The sequence below is a fragment of the Pipistrellus hanaki genome (genome assembly GCF_964339955.1).
Source record: "Pipistrellus hanaki genome assembly, chromosome: 5".
NCBI lineage: Eukaryota > Metazoa > Chordata > Mammalia > Chiroptera > Vespertilionidae > Pipistrellus > Pipistrellus hanaki.
Window position 1 is genome coordinate 67,438,150 of NC_140507.1, and position 7,988 is coordinate 67,446,137.

Here is a 7,988-nt window from a genome sequence, read left to right on the forward strand (position 1 = left end):
AATTTTTGCATATGATTGAATGTTCAACTTTTTTTGTGTCACTTAATATTTTCAAAGATAACTCTTTGTAAGCAGTGAAGTCATATGTATTGCCTGGTCCTATTTCTGTGAAATAATAATGACGTATGCATATTTGCATGCAGAATGATGTGAAAAGTTGACTCAGGTGTTTCCTCCGCATGGTTGCAATTACAAATGTTATTTATTGCACTTAATTGAATGGGTTGTAAAGAAAATTCAAGCAGTGAAGCTGGCGCACAGTTTACCTCTTATACTCCCCAGAGAAACCTTGCTATCGAGTCCCATAGTCTACCCGAAACATTCTTCTTACACACAATCATTTAATTATTTATATAATTATGGGTATTCTTCATGTTGTTTTGCCATATCTGAATTTTTCTGACTTCTTTTGATTGAAGACACTTTATTCTTCAATAGAATTTTAAAAGTGGTCCAGAAGGTTGGGGCATGAAAAGTGGTGTAGGCACCAATTTTTCACGTCAATGATGTCTGTTTTGTTTATCTGTGCTTTTTTGGCAATCTTTTTCAAGATGTTCTTTACTTATTGTTGACTATTACAGATGTCCCCCATTCCCACTATTTTAACCACCTCTACCCAGCCCCCATCAGTCCTCCCTCTGGCCAGCACCAAACTGTTGTCTGTTTCCGTGGGCTATGCATACATGTTCTTTGGCTAATCTCTTCACCTTCTTTCATTCCGTGAACCCCACATCCTCCTCCCCTCTGACCTCTGTCAGTTTGTTCCATGCTTCTGGTTCTATTTTGTTTGCCAGTTTGCTTTTTTCATTATTCCACATATAAGTGAGATCATATGGTATTTGTCTTTCTCTTGCTTATTTCACTTAGCATAATAATTTCCAGGTCCATCCATGCTGTCACAAAAGGTAAGAGTTCCTTTTTTTAAATAGCTGGATAGTATTCCATTGTGTAAATATATCACAACTTTTTATCCACTTATCTACTGATGGGCACTTGGACTGTTTCCAGATCTTAGCTATTGTAAATAATACTGTTATGAGCATAGAGGTGCATGCATTATTTCTGAATGGTGTTTTGGGAGTCTTAGCATATATTCCCAGAAGTGGGATCACTGGATCCAAAAGCAGTTTTAATTCTTTGAGCAAATTCCATAACTGTTTTTCTCAGTGGCTGTACCAGTCTTTATTCCACCAGCAATGCATGGGGTTGCCTTTTCTCCACATCCTTGCCAGCACTTGTTTGCTGATTTATTGGTGATAGTCATTCTGACCATCAGATGTGAGATGATATTTTTAAAAGTGTTAATTATTTAAAATTTCATCTTTTCAACTATAACACTTAAGTGCTTGGTTTGAATTAGAAAACACACACACACACACACACACACACACACACACATATATATAATCAGTTGGTATGCCTGTTGTAGAATCAACCAATGGTCTATTATGGGGCACTTTTTGCTGTGGTGAATAATCCAGAAAAAGCAATATGGCCTGGCTGAAAGTGGCTTTGAAGTAAAAAGGCAGGGGGACAATTGGAAGAATTCCAGAAAAAAAAAAAGCTAAAGTGCTTACAGGCAACATGTATTAGCAACTCACTTCTTTGTACATCAAAAAGAATGCACAGGACTAGCTGAGGATTGTGATGGATTGTCACTCATCATCATTGCTTTTGACCAAATTGCTTGTCACTCTTTCTGACAGTCACACATCTGGGAACATAGCCATGTAGTTGGAGAGTCTAATCAAAATTTAAAATGTCTGCTCATCAAAAGTCAGCGTAAGTGCTTCTTGCCTTGTACCAGGTGCCTACACAACAGGCTATAGAGTAACTTGTTACTGTCCATTCTATTCCCAAACAACTTTTCTCTCCTAGGGTGACAGCGGGGGGGCTCTGGTTTGCCAGAAAAAGAACAAAAGCCCATGGTACCAGTTGGGCATTGTTAGCTGGAATGTGAACTGTGACCAGAAGAGTATGATTGGAGTGTACACGAGAGTGTCTAGTTACCTGCTATGGATGTTCGAGCAGACCACAACAGCAAGAAATACATTCATACCTGATCCAGACTCTGGGTACAATTTGCTTCTATCGCCATCACCAATCTTGTTACTCTTTTTTGTGATGCTTCTATTAACCCTGTGACTAAACACTGTATTACCTCAAAACCAAGTGTTCTTCTCAGTTTGTAGAGTAAGGTCAGGGGCGCGGTGAAGGCTGTGAGGAGGAGGGATTCTCATATGATTAGTTGTGCCTGAAGTAATCATATACATATACATATAGGGGTGCTTAAAAACCCAGGACCTATAACCACACCTATTGTTCCCCTGGATCTTGGGGTAAGTTACCAATTTCAGCCTGAGTCCCCTCCACAGGCTTGGGTGGAGGATCCCTCCATGGGATCTCTGAAACAGAAAGCCTGTTCTTTCCTTTCTTATAGACAGGTATCCTCCCACAACTTATTTCATCTTCCAATGGCCATTGGCAGCTCTCAATTTTCTTTTGCTCCCGAAATAAGAAATAGTCCAACTCCTCTCCCATCATTTGTAGCTCAAGCCTGAGACCTACAGATCTGGTTTCCAGAAAGATCCTTGCTGTTTTCCCTCCTTTGCTTCCATACCTACCATCTGGTTCAGAGTCTCCATAAATGCTGCTTTTGGCTATCATAGATCATGGATCATAATGCTAAGATTCAGGGCCCAGAAATAATTGAAGCAGAAAGGTCCTAGAGATACAGAGGGAAAGCAACACACTGTGAATAGGTTGTGGTAACCAAGGCACCTATGCTTGCAAGTATCAGAAGCAGAACCTGAAGCAAACAAGGAAATGAGTAATATACTGGTAGGCAGCACGGAATCAAAGGAAGAGCAGCACAGACTTGGGAGGCTGTTCTAGCAAACAGCTCTGAGTGGGAGTTAACCTGGGGTGCATTTGGGCCCATCAGGAAGAGTGAGTAGACTCTCTCTCCTTCATGCAATCACCCATGAGCATAATTCTTCCAACAAGGCTAGACATGGTAAGTGGCATTCTTCTTTTCTGAGGCAACTCAGAACAGTTTTGAAGAGAGAGGGGAAAGCGGTAGAGTATTCAAAAAGATGTGTGTATTCCTTTGAATTTGCCTTGAGTGGAATTCATTGAAATGTGAACAAAGATGTAAAAGGAAAAAGGAAAATTCAACCTTTGTGCATATGCAATTTGAGAGGGGAGAAAAGAGGATGACTTTTGTCTTTTTCTGTCTGACTTATCTCACTTAGTATAATACCCTCTATGTCCATCCATGTTGTCACAAATGGCAAGATTTCATTTTTTTCATGGCCAAGTATGGGCACTTGAGTTGCTTTCATATCTTGGCTATTGTAAATTACATTGCAATAAATATAGAGGTGCATATATTTTTTTGAATTAGTGGTTTTTATTTATTGAAATTAGACCAAGGAGTGGAATTGCTGGGACATAAGGTAGTTTTAACTTTTTTTAGGAACCTCCATACTGTTTTCCTTGATGGTTGCATCAATTTGCAATCCCACCACTAGAGGGATTATCAGGAAGAATCACTTCATAAATATCTAACAAATACTATGTACCTGAAACTAATATAAAATAATATTAAATGTCAACTGTAATTGAAAAATTTAAAAAGAGAGGAGGAAAAGAAGGTTTATCTACATTGGCCTTCATCAGCTGCAACAGAACAGGACAGCTTGGCTGTCTCTGAATCTAGAGAGAGGGTAGTTGGAGCAGCATTTAAGTGGGCAAGAGTGGGAAGAATCAGTATACAGTTATGTTTTGCCAAACCTTCAAAGTTACCACAGGAATTTTGGCTATTCGTAGGCAAGGAAAAATGCCTAGGAGCAGATGGGATGGGGTCCCAGAGAAGGTATGTTTAAAATTTTTCTCTTGCTCAGCTAGTATGACTCAGTGGTTGATCATTGACTTATTAACCAGGAAGTCATGGTTCAATTCCTGATCAGGGCACATGCCCAGGTTGCAGGCTCCTTCTCCAGTGTGGGATGTGCAGGAGGCAGCTGATCAACAGTTCTCTCTCATCATTGATGTTTCTCTCTCCCTCTTCCTTCCTCTCTGAAATCAATAAAATATATTTTAAAAAATTCTTTTTGTGAAGAAGCAGTGATGCAGCCTGGCCTTCCAGTTGAGAAGCAGAGGCTGAGAGACTGAGGCCCAGATCTAGTGCCCTCACCTCAGGACAACAGGCTGACAGAGAAGATGAAACAGGCAGGCCACTCAGCCAGGCTCCTATTAAAGGAAGTCTGTGCAAAAAAAGGGGCTGCTTTTTGTCAAGCTATAATGTTTATCAATCCTGAAAGGAAGAAATGAGAGATCAGATTAGGGTTTTCTCCCTTCAAATTAAGGTATAATTTAAACAGAGAGCAATGCCTCTACCTTAAGTATATTGTTTGATGAATTTTTAAAAATGCTTATAGTCATGTAAACCCACACTCCTATCAAGATATAGAACACTTCCATCACCATGGAAAGACCCTTTGAGTCCTTCCCCTACCAACTCCAACTTGCTGCCACACTCCATCCATCTCACCGGGGTCAGACACCATTCTTGCTTTTTTCACTGAGTATTAGTTTTGCCTGTTATAGAACTTTCCATTAGTGGAGTAACATAGTATGTACTTTCTCATGTCTGCTTCCCTTAGTTGAACATAATAGTTTGAGCTTCATCTATGTTGTTGCATGTGTATGTAGCTCTCTCCTTAATACTGCAGAGTGGTATTCCACATGCATCTTGACGAACACCTGAACTGTTTCCAGTTTGGTGCTATTATTTAACAAGGAAAATAACTATGTGATTTTGTGTAGATGTTTCCATTTCTCTTGGGTAAATATCTAGAGGCAAAATTTGGGGATCATATGGAAGAAATCGACCATTAAATAGGGACACTGGAAAGTTACTTGAACAAAATATAAAATGTATTGTATTAAGCCTTTAAAATTTTAAGTTTATGTTATAGCAAGACGTGTTACCATATTTACCAAACTCAGCATACCTGACAATCTACCTAGCAGCTGTCATCTGAGAAGAGAGGCAGTGTTAGATGCTAAGGTTGAAATGGGCATCAGTGATTAATACAGAGGTAATCCTGAAAAGTCAAAGTCATTCTGGAAAGACAAAGGCCAGAGTGTTGACTATTAGAAGTATGATGGACACAGCAATTGTGGTAAGTGATAGGACTGGAAAAATCATTGTAATAGTGTGAACAGCAGGGATCTTGAGCAGTGGTCACTAGTAATGGCGTCCCTGGCAATGAAATAAAGCCCATTAAGGTCTTAATTGACATGTTTAAATAAGAAACAAATGACTACATGCGATGAGTAGAGGCCTCCTTGAGCACAAATCTTGAACAAACACTAAAAAAAACAACACACCAAGATTTTTAAGTAGCTGATAAACATATAATATAATAAATATTATACAAATGTTTTATACATATTAATTATCTAGGAAATATAAATTAAAGTCACAATAAAATAACTCTATTACTTTCCAGAAGGACTAAATTAAAAATATTGGTAATGCTGAGTGCTGACAGAATATGACAACACAGGAACCCTCATAGGCTGCTGTTGAGAGGACAAATTAATACAACCCCATGGAAACAACTTTGTCTGTTCCTAAAGATGAAGCTGGCATGAAGCTGCCTCTTCTGCCACAGGAAAGAAGGACTCTTCCATCTCCATCTCCCCAGAAGAAACTGTATATCTGCTGCCAGCCAAGTGTGAAACATCAGACTGTTCTTGAAAAAGCGTCCTTTTGCCCACCTCAATCCTAAATTAGGAAGCATGACATGTTTTGGGCTGCCATAGATTTTCCACCTGAACCCTGGCCTTGACTTCTGTCTTCTCCAGTGGGACCAAACCATCTGTGAAGGAAGATTCCAATATGCAGGCTAAGATCCCCTTGACCCATTTTAAAAAATCTCAGTTGCTGTGGTTGGATAGCCACAAAGAGAATTGAAAGACAGCCCCTCCTGCGCAGTTCTAAGGATATGATCTTGCTTAATGACAGAGATGGAAGGAGGCAAACCCTATCCTCTGCTCTTGCTGTCCATGTCTGTGCTTACCCAGGCCGTGGGCACAGCTGCAGCCAAAGTTAGTGCCAGTGCAGGGGCTGCCGACCTTGGGTGAATCATCACTGTTGTCTGACCCCAACACACACATTGAGAAGGACAATTAGTCTTGAGAGAACAGACAATGTAATCACTGGAATAAGAGAAGCAACACAAAATACCAGAGTGATAGATGCAGAAGATAAATGAATGGCTAATAAGCATATGAAAATATACTCAACATCATTTGTTATTAGAGAAGTATAAATCAATCACAATAAGACATCGCTATACACCTACCAGAAGAAATATAATTAAAAAGGATAACAACAAATATTGGCAAGGATGTGTAGATACTGAAATCCTCCTACTTTGCTGGTGGTAATACAAGATAATAATTTGGCATTTCTTAAAATGTTAAAAATGTATCACTCAACACAGCAATTCTACTCCTGGGAATCTATCCAACATGTACATGAATGTTCTTAGCACCACTATTCATGAGAGCCCCAATAAAAGATAACTCAGATTTTGATTAACTGGTGGTAAATGGGTAAACAAACATGGTATATCCATTCACAGGAATACTATATAGCAACAATGGAATGGACCTCTGATATGTTGTTCAACACTGATGAATGTCAAAACCATGATGCCAAGTGAAAGAAGCCAGACACATAATACAGCCTACTGTTTAAGTCAATTTACATAAAATAGTCAGGAAAGGAATATTAATGGAGACAGAAATCAGAGGCTGAGGTGGGAGTGGGGAATAACTAACTGCAAAGGAGCATAGGGAAACTTTCAGGGATGATGGAAAAGTTTTCAAAATTGATGGTAGTGATGGATGCACAATATAAACTTACTAAAATAAAAAAGATCGTTGTACACTTACAATGAGTAAATATTATGATATGCAAATTATACCTTAATAAAGTTTACAATTGATTGATTGATTAATTGATTTCAGAGAGGAAGAGAGAGGGAGAGATAGAAATACCAATAATGAGAGAGAATCTTTGACTCACTGCCTCCTGCACACCTCATGCTGGGGGTTAAATCCTCAACATGGGCATATTCCTTGACCGGAAATGGAACTGTGGCCTCCTAGTTCATAGGTTGACTCTCAACCACCAGTCTGACTGTGGAAAGAATTTAAAGCCATATTTCTTATGAAGAGATCACAATTCAGACATTGCTATACACATTTAATGATCAACATTTGTTGGAAATTACATTAACTTTGTGCTGTCCTACAAAATTTGAGAGCTATGTTTGTTGTCATTCTTAGGGATTTTCAAAGGAGCTCAACTATTGGGGGTTTTTAAGCAGCAAATGAGATCAGGAATCTTCCAGTATCATGGGTCAAAGAAGAATCACAGACCTTCCTAGTGCCCTACTGGGTGGGGACAGAGAGGGGGGGATAAAATGCTTATTCTTGGTGGATTCCAGGCGCCTCTAGAATTAGATAATTTCAGAGCACACATTTTTCCCAAATGACCATGTAGCCAGAACAAGGGATGGATCTGAGCAGATGGCATGAGCCCGGGAAGTCTCATATCGACTTTTGAATCCAGTTGGCTTCCTCCAGCAGTGCTGTCTCAGAAACTTCTATTCCCTGAAGTTCTCACTGTTGACTGCTGACTACTTGTTGAAGAAATACTTTAAGAAATGAGGAAAGCGGAACTCAAATCTGCAGAAGCCAGTGTGGTTCAGCACAGAAAGTTACCTTTTCTCGCCTCGAAACTTGTTGCAGTTGGGAAAAGCATGTCCTGGTTCTGGCCATGTCACTTGCAAGGTATTTAACTTCTCTAAATCTTACCTTGTTTTGCTAACTTCACCAAGTTTTCAATCTTTTTGTTCGTTCTGTCCACCTTCCCTTATTCTATTTAACATATTTATTATGGGTCA

General features: G+C 39.3%; 1 protein-coding gene across 2 annotated transcripts in view; it reads right to left on the bottom strand.

Moving 5' to 3' along the window:
- The window catches only part of MSRA (methionine sulfoxide reductase A), a 389,871-nt gene that overhangs the window by 15,882 nt on the left and 366,001 nt on the right, over positions 1 to 7,988 (bottom strand). The window lies entirely within an intron of this gene.